This window comes from Festucalex cinctus, chromosome 11 (assembly GCF_051991245.1).
Source record: "Festucalex cinctus isolate MCC-2025b chromosome 11, RoL_Fcin_1.0, whole genome shotgun sequence".
Classification (NCBI taxonomy): Eukaryota; Metazoa; Chordata; class Actinopteri; order Syngnathiformes; family Syngnathidae; genus Festucalex; species Festucalex cinctus.
The window spans coordinates 9,885,296-9,903,828 of record NC_135421.1 but is presented as its reverse complement, the minus strand read 5'-3'; positions in this window follow the sequence as shown (position 1 = coordinate 9,903,828).

The window sequence follows — 18,533 nt, the reverse complement described above, 5'->3', positions numbered from 1 at the left end:
TGCAATTACCTGAGTTCACCAGTAGATTGCGGTAGAGTTCTTCTTCATGCAAGCTGATAAGATGAATCAGTTTTTCAGGAAGCACTTCCACTTCAATTCACTTGTATACCTACCCAGTATATTAATTGCATTATAAATAAAATACCACATAAACATACAGTATTAGAAAAGGCTGGTTACAGACTTATGCTGTACGTACAGTATTCTAAAAAATAATGGAAAACGGGGTTCGTCTGCAATTATTTTTTTAACGATTGCTTAAGCACGAAATAGAAAACGGCTCGAATTTTAAAAACCACGCAATTAGCACAACCAATCACACGAGATGTAGAACATCTCGCATCCTGTGCAAAAGGAATCCCTCTTGTCCAAATCTTATGTTACCATATGACACGTGTCATAAGGTTTAACTCTGAAACAGTGACACACTGCAATGTTTAACTTAATAACCTTTAGCAGTCACTATAAGCGAAGTAGGCTTATGCAAAGAAAAATACAAATGCGCAATGTGGTAAATGAATCAAACACTAGATCAATGCTACACACTATTGGAAATAAGCTTTATTTGTCTTCATATAACCAAAATCAGTCAAGATAGACAATCACAACAAAACGTGTCCCAACACGATGAGCTGATCATTTGAATCACCTGTGCTGGAGGAGGGAGACATCTGAAACACTCAAGACTCAACATCGTAACCAAGTGTCTTGTTGGAAGGCCTTCTTCAGCATCAGTCCATGGTTGATGACATTATCAAATAGAGTTGCACACATTTTATTTGACAAATTTGTTCCTCTTTTCTTTGAGGACGTTCTACTACTTCACTTCTTCCTCCACCTCTACTTCCTGCTCGTCCTCCATGGTGTGTTAATCACCTGGCTCACGCGTGTGGTGATTTGTCAGCCAGTGCTTTGGATTGCAAGGAAGTGACATTATGACAGAGCTCCGTGTCTAATGTATAAAAGTGTGTTCATCGTTTCGCAAATCATTGTTTGTTGTTCTGAAAAAAGTGTGAGGCTTACTTTGTGTTTATAGTGGTGAAAATCTAGTCCAATGTTTTGCTCCTTCAGTGTATGGTATTGATAATTATGTAATTATTTTTGTTTTTAGTGTTTATGAAATCGTAAAAAAACGAATAGATTGGCCATTTATGGTTATTGTAACGTCCATCCATCCATTTTCTTAAACGCTTACTCCTCACAAGGGTCGCGGGGTGCTGGAGCCTATCCCAGCTGGCTTCGGGCAGTAGGCGGGGGACACACTGGACTGGTTGCCAGCCAATCGCAGGGCACAGAGACGAACAACCACACACACATATAAGCACACCTATGGACAATTCGGAGCGCCCAATTGACCTGCCATTCACGTCTTTGGAATGTGGGAGTCCAGAGTATTCGGAGAAGACCCACGCAGGCACGTGGAGAACATGCAAACTCCACCCAGGAAGGCCAGAGCCTTGACTCGATCTTGCGTCCTTCAGTAGTACTGGGAGGCAGACGTGCTAACCAGTCACTGGACTGGTTGCCAGCCAATCGCAGGGCACACAGAGACGAACAACCATCCACACTCACACGCACACCTAGGGACAATTCGGAGCGCCCAATTAAGCATGTCTTTGGAATGTGGGAGGAGACCGGAGTACCCGGAGAGGACCCACGCGGGCACGGGGAGAACATGCAAACTCCACCCAGGAAGGCCGGAGCCTGCTAACCACTCAACCACTCTCTCTCTCTCTCTCTCTCTACATATATATATATATATATATTTATTTATTTATTTTTTTCCTTTCAGAGGTTGAAGATGACATGAGTAGAGATGTGTATGTGAATTGTGACATTTCAGAGCATTTTTGTGTCATTAAGCGATGTTTAGCTTTTGTACATTTATACTTATGTTCATCAACTAAAAAAATGTAAATAAACGTTCAAGCACAACTGTATGTAGTCACATCAATGTGATTTTCCCAACAAGTGGAATTGAGAAATACCAATAAGGATCCGATGCAAAATGTTTCTTAACCTGACAAATTGAAATGATTTAAGTAATAATAACAGAGCACAGAGCAAACGTTATTTTTTTTTACATCTATATCAGCTATCGTTGGTTTCAGTAAATTTGGTAAATGTAATCTTTTTTCCACAAATCTATATTGTTGGTCAGTCAACATGTGTGTGGGTTTTACGTTTACAAATTATTGACCAATGTATTATTGAAAATGGATTGCTGTCTTTGACGATACATAGTTGAACAAACAAACCATTTTTGGGTCTCCTGAAAAATGACAATTTTAGAGGTATGATGAGGATTCTTCCCAACACCAGCAATATGGAATCTTTGTAACTTCACTATGTAATAAAGTCAGTTTATTTAAAATGAGAAGTTATATAAAGTTTCTATTACATTTCGTTATAGTAGTTATTTATACAGTCTTAGAGGAACATCTGGCCCTCTGAGGGCAGCCATGTGCAGATGTGTCCTTCAGTGAAAATGAGTTTGACACCTTTGATTTAGAGTCTTCAATGAACCTGCATGCATGTGTTGGGAATGTGGGAGGAATCCTGAGTACTCGGAGAAAACCACACAGACACAAAGAGAACATGCAGATTCCACACGGGAAGTCTGGAGCCACTGGATTTCTGTTTTCGTTTTCTCCATCCATCCATCCATCCATCCATCCATCCATCCATCCATCCATCCATCCATCCATCCATCCATCCATCCATCCATCCATCCGTCCGTCCGTCCGTCCGCCTGTCCGTCAGTCCATCTTTTCTTGACCGCTTACTCCTCACAAGGGTCGTGGGGGTGCTGGAGCCTATCCCAGCTGGCTTCAGGCAGTAGGCGGGGTACACCCTGAACTGGTCGCCAGCCAATTGCAGGTTCTTTATCATCCAAAATACGGATATAGTGCAACCTCAAAATTTAACAATCTGAAATTCAGCCCAAATGTTCTGGAGCACTATGGGCTCTGTTTTCATGACCAGCGTAACTTTGGTGTGGTGCAAGGTGTATCTCTGTTAGGAGCTCTCATCTCAAGGGCACTCACTCACAGTATCCGGAAAGCCCAGCTTTGACTGCACCAAAGAAAAATTAATAACAATATTCAAACAAACAAATATTAAAAGTATTTTTTTTTTCGCCCCATCCGCTCACATCAAGTTGTGGCAGTTAGAAATGTTCAATGTCGCTTAGAACATCGCCCATACGGTGACAAAATGTTATAATGACTAACAGCAGTTGTACTGTCATGTGTGAACCCCCCATGTACAAAATTTATTGTCACAGAGATCAGCGGTTCTTTATCTGTAGCCCACCATGCACACACACCCACGATTGTTGGGGGTCTGTCTGCCTGGGCGGGCCACACCAACCCCGTTGTCATAATTTATAGCCTGGCCACTGATGTGCACATCTGCATGCAACACAATGCTAATGAATGACTATCTGTTTTGACTTCTACATGTATGTGTGTGTGGCCGGCCATTTGTGTGTCTGCGTGTGCGTATTTGGGTAATGAACTCCCACGGAGATAACAGGGCTGCGGTGCAGGGAGTTGTCTCTTCAAGCATCCCATAAACTTTTTGTCATCCTTCCTCACACTGTACTTTGGTCTAATGTGTTATTAGTAGACTTACAGTAGGGTCAAATAAAGAATAAGAGAGAATGCTCCAACTTTACTTTTCAGTGCAAGCCAGAGCAAGACCGCTGATTTATTCCCTCAATAAACTTGCATTTTTGCTCAAATTACAGGATGCACTTGTTATTCTCTTCATAATCATATAAGAGGTAGTTATCCATACATTTTGTATGCAAGCATGTTTACAGTAACAGCTAGTGATACTACAAGATAGACGTAGGATGGAAATATTGCCCTAATACTTTTTGATAGTAAAAGTGGCTGCATCATCAAATTGCCAATTAATGAATTTTCATGAACTTGCAAGCGTTTTGTTCCTTTGGATTTTTATTCAATATTTAAAACTCAAAGTATGGCAAAGTTTGGCTAAAGTATAGTTGAATATATGTTTTATAATAAGAAATATTTACAGAACAAAAAGAACACTAAACATTTTCCCCATACAGATACAAAGTACAAATTATCACCTAAGAACAAAATAAAACAAAAGAAACTAAAACACAAAAATGTCAATTTAATTGTAGAATTTTGTACAAACTGATGCCGATTTTAGAACATTTGAAGTCATTGTGAAGTGAAAATTTTGTTGTGTACATTTGACACACCACAGAGGAGAATGTCATTAACAGCGTAACATAATAACCCTGATTAAAAAAACAAAAACAAAAACAAAAAAAACTATGGATGTTTGACACCACTTTTTTTTCCAGACTACTGGTACCACCTGTACTTTTGATACATAAAGTTTCTTTTAGAGTGTTCCCTTGTTATGACATTCCCTCGCTATTCACTTTTCGTGGCCTCGCTGTTTTGCAGATTTTTTTTGTGCAATTTTCCATGCATTTTTTTTTTTTTTTTTTACAGTAATGTACCAATTTTATAAAATTTATGAAGGTTTGAACATTGATAATCTTTAAATTAGAGAAATGTGAGAAAATGTAAACGCCTCATTGAGAAAAGTGTATAAACTGTTTGGTGGTGAGTTTTAGAGCCTTAAAACATGTATAATAAATGTAAAACATAAAGCTAACCCCTTCACAGATTTCATTTATTGCGGGCATTTTTTGGAACCTTACCCCAGCGGAAGACGAGGGAACACTTTATCCCAATACGTAGCATTTTTGCTTAACATTGCGTGAAATGAATGGAAATTTTCTACAGTATTTCCATAGAATTTCTAACTCCTCATAGTAAAATGGCCACAAGAGGGCATTAGCAGCCACTGAATACTGGTATTGGTAGCCATCGCGAGTACCAATACCTTGAAATAACGCTGGGTGTCGGCCTTTATCTACCCATCCCTATTTAAAAAAAAAAAAAAGAAAAAAAAAAAGAAAAGAAAAGAAAAAAAGCTTCAAAATCAAGAGACATCAGGCCCTTCTCTGGAACACTGAGGGTGTGGTACGCTAAATGCACTGAAACCATTCAACTGTCAATTGTTAATCAAATCACCCCAACATGGTTAAGGTGCGGAAATATATCCACTCAATGCAGAATATTGAATTTCGAATCGCGACTGACAAGTGCGGCCGTACAGCAGGAGTACCCAGTGTGAACAGCTAAAGCTCATTGAGTCATAAATGGTCAAATAAAAAGGCTATTGTAAAGATATTTTTGGGTAACATTTCTACATTGAGCAGCTTTAATCATCTGGAACATGTTGGACTATATCCCAAGGCGACTACTCAAGTGCCCGGCACCAGCTAGCTCATGAGCTAACCGAGGCTCCTCTTGGCTAACAGAAATTTACTCTGAAGCGCTAGCACCAATCTCAGATTTTGTCAGCGTTTAGACTAGATAAATTGTGCGCACTCCCCTTCCATTAATTTCAAAATACAGCCTATGTTAAAAAATAGGGGTGCACATAAAAATGTTGGCATGGTTCTCGAATGAGCACCAGAGATTGCTGTTTGGTGCTCATTTTTTACCCCTGAGTTAGCAGGAGTTAACACTTTACCTCTCAGCCTCATTATTGAGAAACTTAAAGGACTTATAGCACATTTGGTTAAGGTTCAATGCTAATATGTGTAGAGGTCATTTTAAGATAACTGAATACACTTTTTTTCAGTTTTTTCTTTTCCAGTTTCCCCAGGAAGTGTGGGCTGACAAGCAAGCACAGGTGTACATGATTATACTAAACGAGACAGACAATGACAAGAAACACAAAGAAAACACAACTGACGTGATTATGAAAGACATAAACCTGACAAAAAACAACAGAAAAAACATGACAACAAAAATCCAACCAAAACCAAACGCACCAGACCAAGATAACAACAAAAACAAGTCTCTCCTCGCAGACGAACTATTGTCAAGAGGCATCTACGTCAAGACAGCACATACGCATACTGGACGCAGCCACGCCATTACGATTAAACTGTTTTCATGTGTGTTGATCGGATTATCAACCGACATAAACCAGCCCGTTCGTTCGGAATAAAATCTTGATCGGAATGAGCTTGATCAGTTCAGAATATTCCAAATGGTGAGTGCACATGAAACATTTTTACTAGGATCAGGCTTTTAATCCGAACAAACATGTCCATGAAAACGTAGCCAATGTTGTGCCTGCCATAAGGAAGGAACAGTGTGTGTGTGGTATGCGTGTTTATGGGCTTCTTTATGGGATGTGCATGGTCTTAATTATTATCAATAACATGTCCAAACCACTTCTAATTACTAATTGTGGGGCACACGAGGGCAGAATCGCACTCACATCTCCTACCTAAATCACTTCATTATTAGTCACTCAGCGTGTGTGCGCGCGCGCATGTGTGTGTGTGCGTGCACTTTCCAGTTGTTAATGCAGATAAGTAGCAGGATCACACTTGACCCTGAGTGTAATAACTGCTAAGCGTAGCTGCAGGCACAAGCAAATGGACAGCTAAGTGGGCACTCCGTGAGAGAGTGCATGTGTGTATGTGTATGTCTGTGTGTGTGTATTGCAGTGCCAACGGGTGTTTGCACCAGCTCCAATAGTGCCCGGCGCTCACACGGAGAACAAAAATCCCCAAATGACATTGTCTCACAACACAACATAATATAAAAACTAATAACTAAGTCCATCCATCCAACCATTTTCTTGACCGCTTACTCCTCACAAGGGTCGCGGGGGGTGCTGGAGCCTATCTCAGCTGGCTTTGGGCAGTAGGCGGGGTACACCCTGGACTGGTTGCCAGCCATTCGCAGGACACACAGAGACAAACAACCATTCACACTCACAAGCACACCTCGGGACAATTCAGAGCACCTAATTAACCTGCCATGCATGTGTCTTTGGAATGAGGGAGGAGACCGGAGCACCCGGAGAAGATCCACGCGGGCACGGGGAGAACATGTAAACTCCACCCAGACAGGCCGAAGCCTGGACTAGAACCCGAGTCCTCAGAACTGGGAGGTGGACGTGCTAACCAGTCATCCACCATGCCGCCCTAAATACTAAGTCGTTTTATATAATTGTATACATCTGATAGTACTGTTTTGAATATTTCAAGCCTCTCTGAGAGATGAAAAAAAGAGGAAACCAAAGTTGGAAAGAGTTTGCAGTACTATTAAGGCTGACCCCAAGAACAAACATATGGCCAGTTATATGCCCCTGGCAATAGCGAGATTGATTGTTGTGATTCACAAGTGAGTTCTTCACATTATCAATCGGGGACTGCTCCACGGTGATTTGCTCGGGAAGGGGGGGGGGCATGCTGTACAATACTTCAAGATGATTGGGCAATGCGGTATCTTGTTTACGTTTGTTTTGACCAATCGTGGCAACAGATGAAAATGGCACTGAAAATGCCACTCTATCAGCCCTGTCATCATTATTTTTTATTACAAGCCATAGTGTAGGTATGGTTTGACTTTCCACTATTTTGGATCAGCCAATATTGACATTGAGACGTCATGGATCAACTCTGCGAAATATGACATTACAGCCGCAATGTTTCCAACATCATACATTTACCTGTGGCGGGCCACTACAAACGAATTTTGACAATACCTGTCAATATGTAATTGTTGCATTCACTTACTTCTGCTCCACGGATAAACCACTACATACCTTGTGTGCTCCTTGTGTAAGTCTGTTCCGCTTTTCTTTTTGGGACAATATAGGAACTACAGTGCCTGAAATGACTGAAGTATCAATCATTCTGTGGATGGTCCCACCATCTACACGACCCTGGATTATTGATATGTATGATCACGTAGTTTTCCGATTCAACAAATTAATTTCTACAACAATTCAGAGGAATTGTCCCACTCTATTGCCATATTTATGAATGAAATGACTGTGACGCGCTGAAGCTAGTGCCTCGATGAAATCCACCAATAGAACAGTTTACAATTATGCTCAAACTACTATTTTTAGAACAGCGCATGGGCGTGGCCAGTTGATTTTCAGACAAGAAACACAGGCAGGTGACTGAGGGAGTGTATTTGTATGAGGCAAAACTTGTGAACTGACTCACTATTTCACCATAACTATCCTGAACAGACGTATTACGGCTACAACAAACCTCTGCTGCTATGGTGTCTGCTGCTATGTAACTGGAAATGTTGTGACCGGGATCGAATGAAGGGAGTTTCCAGAGGAACGTCTACGCTGGATTCAAGCATGTACCTACATTTAAACGGCAGCGATTTACGTGAAAAATGTCACAGAAGACATGTGCTCTCTACATTTCGTTGTTGGAAATGGGCCAGCAGCAGAAAGTCCAGACCCAAAAATGAGCGAGTTCAGGTATGTTTATCGTCTGCTTTCTCAGCGTTAGCTTTGCTAGCCGCCTGCTATAACATGCTAGCTACCATACATCGTGGTGAATTGTAAATACACCAAAAATACCTCGAGTTTACATACTGCTCACTGAGATGTGAGCGGTCACCCCGCCATTTTAACAAAGTAACTAGACAGAAGTAACAGCCCAAAGGGAGGCTAAAAATCTTCAAATGAAAATCGGGACTTCAATGTTTTTTGTTTTCGTGAAAATTAGAGTACGAAAATGTACGGAAACTGCTATCTTTCCGCCCACTTTGAACCACCGTTTAAGCTTTTCCAAAGTGTGTTTGTCGATTGAACCATGTTGAAATTTCACGCCTGGGACATCGTTCTCTTCCAAAATAATGTGTACGCGTGTGTCCTACTCTGTTATTCTGTCCGACTCTTGCATATTAATGAAGAAGACATGACATAATTTAAGATAAACCCTATTAAAGCACCCGCTCCACCACTTAGACCTGCTCTTTGCATGTCTAAAATCTAGTCTACATTTTGTCACCAAATTACGCTAGGGGCGTGTAAGCCCCCTCTGCCGGAGTAGGATGGTCTAGCAAATTCACAAAACTAGAGTAGCCTCGGGACGAAAATGGAGATGCGCCCGTTTTTACGTCGAGCGCACTGTCTACAAAATAGGGCCTATTAAGTGTTGTGTGTGGGTTGTCACAGCGCAAAGGCTGGCGAGGGCAAGAGTAGGACAGCAAAAACAAAACAAAAAAAGGGGGGTGGGTCTGCTTCTTGCTGAACTAAGGAGCGTTGAGAGACAAAGCCTACAATTTGAGGGATGCGAACGGAAAGCAAACAAAAGGGCAGAACTTGTGAGGAATAATGCATGTCAGCCGTGTCGCGAGCACGCCGCAGCTTTGAACGCTCCTGGGGAGGACATGGTCCGCGGGCCCGCTGTCTGTGCGCTGCTGCTATATTAAAGCCAGTCAGCTCAAAGGCAAAAAGCCTCAACTATTCAACAATTGAATGGCGGGGCTCTCATTACAACCCGCGTGGGAGGGAAAAAGTGGCTTTTGGGGGTTCTTCTGCTGCTGTTTATCCCGACGCTTTTCTGCAGGCTAAACATAGTCAACTGTCATTACACTTCTTCTTCACTGTTCACATTTATTTATTTCTGCCCCAATTTTGTCATCTAATGAGCCGTGCAGTGTTGTTGCTTCAAGTGGCTGATGGCTCTCCCACATCCTGGCTGGGAGGACAAAAAAGCGGCATGGACCACCTATACGGATGAAAGCCTGTACACGATACAGCGCTCTGTTTACGTGTGGCGCTAATCCCTCATAGCGACTACCTTCCAAGTTGATCTTCAAAAAAGAAATAAAATTCTACTCATCAGCCTGGAGGCCTGGGATGCGGTCCAGAGGAGCCACCTATGAATGGCTCTATATTACAAAAACTGTACACGCACTGTATGAAGACATGTAAATATGTATTAGGCGAGGTTGGGGGTCAAGAGGGGGCGACGCGAGGTGAAAGCCGGCTTTGTGTCTCCTGCGGTGGAGGCTCCCCCGCTGGTGGCTGATCATAGTTAATAACACAGCACCGGGCTGTCAGAGGCACTTAAGGGTGACGCTGGGCAGGCGGGGCCCACGCCGGGTCGGCATAGACCGCCGCCTCTGGCCCCCGAGCACGGACCCAGCAATCAGGGGCAAGAGGCTGATAAAGAAGCTTGAAAGGATGGAGATGAACATAAGACAAAACAAACAGAAAAACACTCAAGCTATAGATGCTTTGAACAGTCTGTGGGCGGCCTGATGGGAGGTAAATAGCAGCGTTGCTGGAAGTGTTTATGCAAGTAAAAGTAGTAGAACCGTTACGTCAACACTGTCAAGTACGTGCAGTGAAAATATGTTCATACATTGGCATGTATTTTTTAAGAAGCTAACGTACCTGTATCACCCTCAAAAAATGCATTTACTATACAGTAGTCAGCCATATGCCGATGCAACAGGTGGCACTACAACTCCTAACTGAAAGTCAATTTCAGCCACTCAGAACCCTGAAGAAAGTCATTTTTTGAAAGGTGGATTCAGGAAAAGGGGTATTAAGTTTTAGCACTACATCCATCCATTAATTTACTTACTCTCATTAAGTGTATCCCGACTGACACCCTGGACTTGTCGCCAACCAATCACTGGAAACAAATTGGATAAGGTGACCAGAAATAAGATTGTCGCAATTTCGCCAGCCTCAGTATTTTGTCCCATTTTTACCCAGGTCTTGTCCTGCCGTTCTGTTTGTTTGTTTGTTTGTTTGTTTGTTTGTTTGTTTGTTTGTTTGTTTGATTTTGTCTAGTCAGCAAGCCAATTGTTTTGGCCATGTGTATGTTGTACAGTTGTCATAGCGATTCATTCGGCAAATTGCTAACAGGCGTCATACCGGAATTATAACTACTTTCTGTTTCACTGTTGGACTACAATGTAGTCCAACGAGCCCAGCACTGCGGCAACGAGGCCGAGGCAAATGGCACAACCATCTTCCAACAGCTGCTGGGACCAAGAAAAAAAAAAAAAAAAAGAGTGTGTCGACTCGTTTAGCACTGTTGAACTCTCACCCAAGATAGTAGGGCTGGGTTTAAAAAAAAAAAAAAAAAAGAATAGTCGATAGAATTGATTTCCAATTTTGAGCCTGATATCGATTCATAAAACCATGAATCGATTATTTTAATATCTCTTTTTCCCATATATTCATAACAAAATAGAATTTTAAGGCCAAATTTATTTTAGTTTTCTTGAAATTTACCGTTGACATGAATGTAAAAGTATTTTCTTACATTTATAAAAGACATTCCCTGGAAAAAAAAAACACACGTCAATTTATGTTGAGCAATTGTGATTTTAGAACACTTTTTATGAATATTTATTCATTGAGTACAGTATCGGCCATTTTGGACAGTCACGTGATCATCGTGACGTATGGTGTGTGTAAAATACACATTGAATGACATGCTGACAGTGACACCAAAGAGACTCATGAGGAATTATTGCGTCCCACGGCGGACATCAAAGGTAGAATTATGCCCTATAGCAAATATGCACTTCTTTAAAAGCAGTAGAGCCACGGAGGACTCGCTAAAGATTTGTGTCCAGCCGAAAACGGTGATGAAACAGGGCGATAAGGAGGACAGGCCGAGTCCAAGTTGGGAAGCGTCTACAAGTTGCGTGTTACAGAGGTTCAAATTACCAGTCAAGTCACCATTGACATTGTTCACTCTGGAAATGTAAGTTGTGGACGGTCCCAAACCTGGACGGTAAACATCCAGGTGACTTTTACTCTGCCAGGCCAGCTACATGTCGTGTTCTAAGCACGCTTTAGCCCACATTAGGAGGGCACATGAGTAAAAACACCCCCCTCTTCCCTGCTTTTTACACAAGAAACATAGCGACAATAAACAAACCGTTGAGCTGCATTGACGCTGGTGTCATTATACAACTTTGCACATTTAACAAGCTTCATAAACTATAGTTCTTACTCAAAAAGTAAACTGAAGTCACCTGTCCAGCAGAAACTTAGCAGCCAAAGCATCCGCAGACCTCTCTGCTGCTTTAGCACATGCCATCGGACGCCGTTGATGAAAAGGCTCGCCCAAAATGACTTTTGTTTTGCTTCACTCTTTCAGTCCTTGTCTCCGCCGTTCAGCAACCTCTAAAACAGTTTTTCTGGTCCTGTATCCTTCTCCGCCATTGTTGGTTAACTTTGAACACACACGCAAACTAGCTACAGTAGGAAGGTCTTGGTGCTTGTAAACACTGTCTGTTATATAATGGCCGACGCAAGATACGTAGGTGGGGCACATCCGCAAGAAATGTGATTGACAAGCCAGGAGCCAATCAGTAACGAAGCATCTTCGTTATTGATTGGCTAGAACCTAAAATTTCCCGCCATGTCCACAGTTTATGAATATATATATTTTTTGTTAACCGCAAGTATTAGTCTGTTACAGGTTGATAAAGCGATTTTTAAGTTTATCAGACAACTTAATTTAGAGTAAAATCCTCTCTAATACCTTTAAGTGATTATAACGTGATATTTTCATGAATAAACGAAACCATTTAACCAGTTACTGCCTCTGCAAAATGTAATTTGGAGTTTAATGTTTGTGGCGTTTTTATCATGTCCTTGATAGAAGAATTGCTGTTCCATAATTAATCAATATCGGATTGAATAAAAGTGAACCAAATGGAATCGGGAAAAAACGAAATCAAAGTGAACAGAACTCTTGTGATTCAAAATCAAATCGATTGAGGAAATTTGAATCAACACTCAGCTAATGCAATAAAACAACCACTGGTCACCAGACTGGCTATAGTGATGACATTGTTTTAAATAGTTCCTGGTGAGAATTTATTGAATGTTTGACTTTAATCTTAATTGTAGTGTTAATTTTGAACTTCCAAATGTTATCTTTATGCAAATCTGTAAAAAGGCCAAAGCGATCTATCAAATGCTATTGTCAAAGAGTTGAGAGTACTAACTTCAAATAGATCTGCTAGGGGCAAACATACATGCAGTCAGACAGCAAAGCTCGGTCTGATGTCCCGATTGGTGCTAACCTTCAACAAAGAGGCTCTTATCTGCACTCATAAAACTAATACTCCTAATGAAGTTCCCGGGAAAAGGGGGGAGCGGGACCAATGGCGACTGCGTCTGACCTTCGAGTGCGTTTTATGCCCACGCCAAACAACTCTTGCTCTGCGTCTGTCAGTGAACTCCAAAGTCCAGCTCATCCCTGTCATCTAGATTAGATAACCCGCCTTTAAAGCCGGCCACGCTGTTTGCTCAGCGACTCCTCGCTTCCCTAATAGCGTCTGATCTAATGGGAGATTGCCGAGCGCTTGTTGACAGTGGAAACCCGCGCGGCGTCATGGCAATGGCCAAACAACGCGGGGAGGACGAGGAGGGGGCTATATTTGGGTTGACAAAGCAGGCCTGTGTTTTAGTGGCGAGCTGTGTTGGCTGGATAAACATCAGCTTTTATGTCATTTGCAGGGAGCCACATGTTATTAATACACGCTGCTAGCTGCAAGGTGTTATCACTGTTGGTTGCTTCAAGGAAACAATTAGCCACGCAGCTACGTTAGCATGTAGTAGCTCCACCAAAAAAGTACCTCTTTCTTGCTGGAATTCTTTGGCGGCTTTCATATCATGTAAAACATAGATCTCCTATTCTCCTGCCCTTACTGTGAAATAGAGTGGTCAACAAAATAAGTCAAGCAAACGTCCAAAATGCTACTATGAATACTGTCATAAATTTAAAAGTCAGTACCTTAGGTTGTACACAAGGCATACATGACATACTGTATGAAGTAGTGCTTTATAAGGCTTATTATAGCTACGTATGCGGATATTTAATGTAAACTTTTGCATTTTTAAACATTTTTTTAAATGTGTTAGGACTTTATCTGAACAAGTATAAAATAAAACAAATACAAAACAAACAATGTCATTTACAGATGTATACATGATATGATCCCATTGAACATTTGCATACAAGCAAAGGCAAATGTTGGCAGAACTCTATACTTTTTCATGTCATGTTTTGACGCTTGAATAAATTACAAGTAACATCTAACATTTACTATTTAAGCAAGGCAAATCTATTTGTACACAAAGCCAACTTTATACACAAAGACAATTCACACTAGCAGACACAATTGACCACTTATAAAGATTTGGATAGTTTATTTTATAATTCCATTTTTTTTTTTTTTTTTTTTTTTAATGAAGCATTGGTTTTAGTTAGTATGGTTACAATGAGAGTTATACTATAATCATGTATGATTTTATGGATCTTGAAAAACTGTACTATTCATGACAAGGACAAAAAAAGTCAACAAAAATTATTATAGATGTGATTAAAAGCTAGGGAAACGTAATATAACTCGATGATCAAAAGGTAGAAATCATACAGTGCATTTCAATATAAATAATAATAGGAAAATCTAAGCTTAATTGTAAATGAGATACTGTAAATATTCAGCTTATTAAAAATGTCACCATGTTTGGTTTGTACTCTTGGTATGTTAAGTCAGTAAATTGCTTGCTTCATAATTTGTAAACATATCATATTATCATCACCCTCCTAAATCTTTTTCTTCTTTAGTTTTTTCTTCTTCTTAGAAAACATAAAAACTGAGCCAAATATTGGTTACATTATATGTATTAATAATTTCAGGGTTAAAATTGAATGATCTGGTTAACTAAGTATGCAGCCAATTTAGCAAAGGTGGTCGGTATCCTGAGGAGACAAAGATCATATATATATATATATATATATATATATATATATATATATATATATATATATTTTTTTTTTTTTTTTTTTTTTTTTTTGTCAAAATATGACTTATTCCATTATTTTAAGAGGATAACTCTATGTATGTGTGTGTGTGTGTATATATATATATATATATATATATATATATATATATATATATTAGTGATAGACCGATATGGTTTTTTCAAGGCCGATACCGATACAGATTATTTGTAGACAAGTCGGCCGATAACCGATATTTCAAGCCGATATTCATTTGCAGTAAAATGGGGGGGAATTCTTTCAAACTATATATAATTTCTCACTGAGTAACAAATTCATGTGAATGTAGCTCATTTGGGGTTTTTGTTAGGGTTCGTAAAAACGTTTCAAAAAGATTTTCGCGGTGAAAAATTGTGTGAATATGTTCCAAATGTGTATTCGACAAATAAAAACTGACTGCGAACATCTTACAAATCCTGATGAAAACCCCAAATTCGCTACGTTCGCAAGTATTCCCTGCTCAGTGACCTTTATCGGCCTTCAGATTAAAAAAATGGCCGATGCCGATATTTGTCAAAATGCCAAATATCGGCGCCGATAATCGGCCCGGCCGATTATCGGTCTATCCCTAATATATATATATATATATATATATATATATATATATATATATATATATATATATATATATCAACCTATCTCGAAAATCTCTTATCTTGTTAGCCACTGTATGAGACTTGCACATACAGTAAGTCGCAATGCATTGGCATGTTGATGCAGGCTTGTGTGTCAAGTAAACGAGTGCACGGCGTTGGTAACATGAAGTGGAGCCCACCAGTACGTTGAGGTCAACTAACTGAAAGTCTCTATGTCTACACGCCGTCTGTTTAAATCATTACTTCCTGTTCTCAATCCCCAACCACTGCTTATCCATCATTTCATAAGCATGTGTGCGTGTGTGTGCGTGTGTGTGAAGCTCTTATTGCACCCAGGCCAGCCTCCCATGGGTGGCGGGTGAAAAAAAGGGGGGCCAACACCTCAAATTATAGCAGGAATCAGTTAGCCTTCCTCAGCATGCAGACAGAGGCAGACAGACAACAGCCCCCCCACACACAGGTCATCGGCAGCCTCATCTTACCCCCCGCATCTTCCAAGCCACACAATAGTGAGCCTGGCCTTGTCCCTGCAAAGACCTCTTGGTATTCCCTAGCTACTCTATACTGAGATAAAACAGCTCTGGCCTCAGATAAACCAAAGTAGGGGCTTTCACGCCAAAAAGCCCAAGAACCTTTAGTTCCTGGTAGCGACAGTTCCTGGCCATAAGAACTTAGCGTTGGCTGTTCCACCACACCAGTATCAGTGCCCACCCGGCCTGTATCATGCTACCCTGATACATCAACAGACATCATGTGCTTAATGAAGGTCCATCCTATACAGTGAATACAGAAATATGCATTATATATAAAGGTTTACAAAACAAAGTACAAACCAAAACTGTGAATAAACTCACTAGTACCAAACTAAAACAGGTAAGACACACAGAAGCAGGAAAACTGGTGTGACAAAGACAATAGTCAGGTTTCCATCCACCCATTTTTATTCACATTTTCAAGAAATGCGAAAATAAAACTGAATGGAAACGCTAGAAATTTGAAAAAGGGCCCAAAATTCGCAAAAATGTTTTTACGCTTGGAGGGGGTGGATTTTGAAGGGTATCGAAAAAAGGAAAATGTGAATTTTAGCTATGGAAATGCTGACAAGACCGGATACATGTCTCGTGTTTTCACCAGATATTACGTCATACGTACGTTTGTAGTCACAAAGCAATGGCGGACAATAAAGTAAGGTATATGTTTGGTCTAACGACAAAACAGAAATCTTTTTGGAATTGATTAAAGAAGTGGGCAATTTTAGATGGAAAACAGCAAAAAAATTCTATGGTTTATCAAAAATTACAAACTCAAATTCATACGACATCGCACGGCACAATCACTTCCTCTTCTTCTTCTTTTAAATTACTGGTGGGAAGCACATCTCGATGGTATATACCGCCACCTACAAGGCCAGAGTCCCTTTCAATATTCGTAAAATAAGAACAGATGGAAACGGGCATAAGTTGCATTTCTGTTGTGCGCATTTTCAGTAAATTTGCTTCAATAATTCGAAACAATTGGATGGAAACCTGACTAATGACTCGACAAGGACTGAAAGAAAGCATGGAACTAATGCTGCATTCCAGGATGGTCGGAAGTCGGACTTTTCTGAGTTCAAACCAGGAAGTGTGTACTAGAACTCTGAAATTCCAATTGCAAAGTTGGAAAAGAAGGACCCCCGACTTCACCGACGGACTACAAGGGACGTCTCTCTACAATGGTTTCCCCTTTGGAAACACAGAGCGTGAATGGTAAAACACAATTTACTTGAGTATAAAACTAAATAGCTTTATTCATTCATAAATATTCAACATAACTTCACATAACGCAACGTACGCACTATGCCGCTATCTCCATGCATGAACGGTGAACTACTAAACTGTATGGAATGCTTACAAAATAAGATAAAAACAATAAATGAAGCAAGAGTATGAGAAGTTAAGTTTGCTGGATATAAAAAATGAGTTTTAAGAACCAAAATAAAAAAACAATTTACCACTCCGCGCCATTTTGGTTGTTTACTTTCGCTTTCAGGTCCGACCATCCTCTGATGCAGCATAAACACACATAGTAACGAGATAACGAGAGACACCCGGACAAGACAGGTGGCTTGGGGAGCTGATTGGGTAACACCAGGGACCAATATGACAAGCACATGCGGCCATTACAAAACCTGACAAGACAAAGGGAGGCACACAAGGAAAACATGATTAATAACCCAAACGAAAACACCATGACACAACTTTCATTTTATATAAATAAATGGCTCTTTAGTTGGCTACCCCAATGTAATACAGTATGTCCCTCCTCACTTACCATACTGTGATTGCGCCAGGGACAGTTTAAGCACGTAACATTCAAAAACTAAACGTCACCTAATGTCCCAAAACTGTAATCACTCATCAGCAAAATGTATGTTGACATCTGTACTAATACCACATTTACCTCTGAAAATATTACAACAATCACCCCATTATTACGATATAATATTATTGTCCAGGTCATGTTTGTGCATGAGAATTAGTTCTCAAACATGTTTAGCTGGTTAAAAAAAGTTTTTTTTTTTTTTTTAAAGACCTGTTTTATGGCTGTAGCGTTTCCTCTCCATTGAAGCTTATGTTGCTTAACTCATTTGCTCCCAATAACTTGTAAATATGTTTTTTTTTATGTTTTAAGTGGTCCAAAGACGTATTTATACGTTTTTTTGTTTGTTTGTGTGTTTGTTTTATGTTAGAGCATACAGAAGGCTTTGATGCAGCCTTTCAAGAGCAAAGAACGGTTGCAGAAATGATAGTTATTACACAAACGGCCAGCAGGTGGCATCAGAGCAAAGGAAATCAACCAGGGCCATGTAGAAAAAAAGCTAAATTACTTACAATTTTAAATAGATTTTTGAAAGCTGATGAAACTTAGCTCTCTTCTAATGCTAAATGCTGCAAAAACAGAAACAGATAGAAACATACTTTTTTTTTCCTGATGAAAGAAGAGACATTAATCTTTCTTTTGATAGGTTCCATGCTTTTATAGCAATAGAACACAATATTCTGTGGGCCTTGCAAAAGCAGTCAAAATCCAGTAAAACAGCCGGCAGCGAACAGGATTGCTTCTGTGAAAATGGCTGGGAGTGAATGAGTTAATAAGAAAAACATTTTGCACATAAAAAAATAAATGTTGTTAAGATTGTTGATATTTATAGAGATTTATGTGGG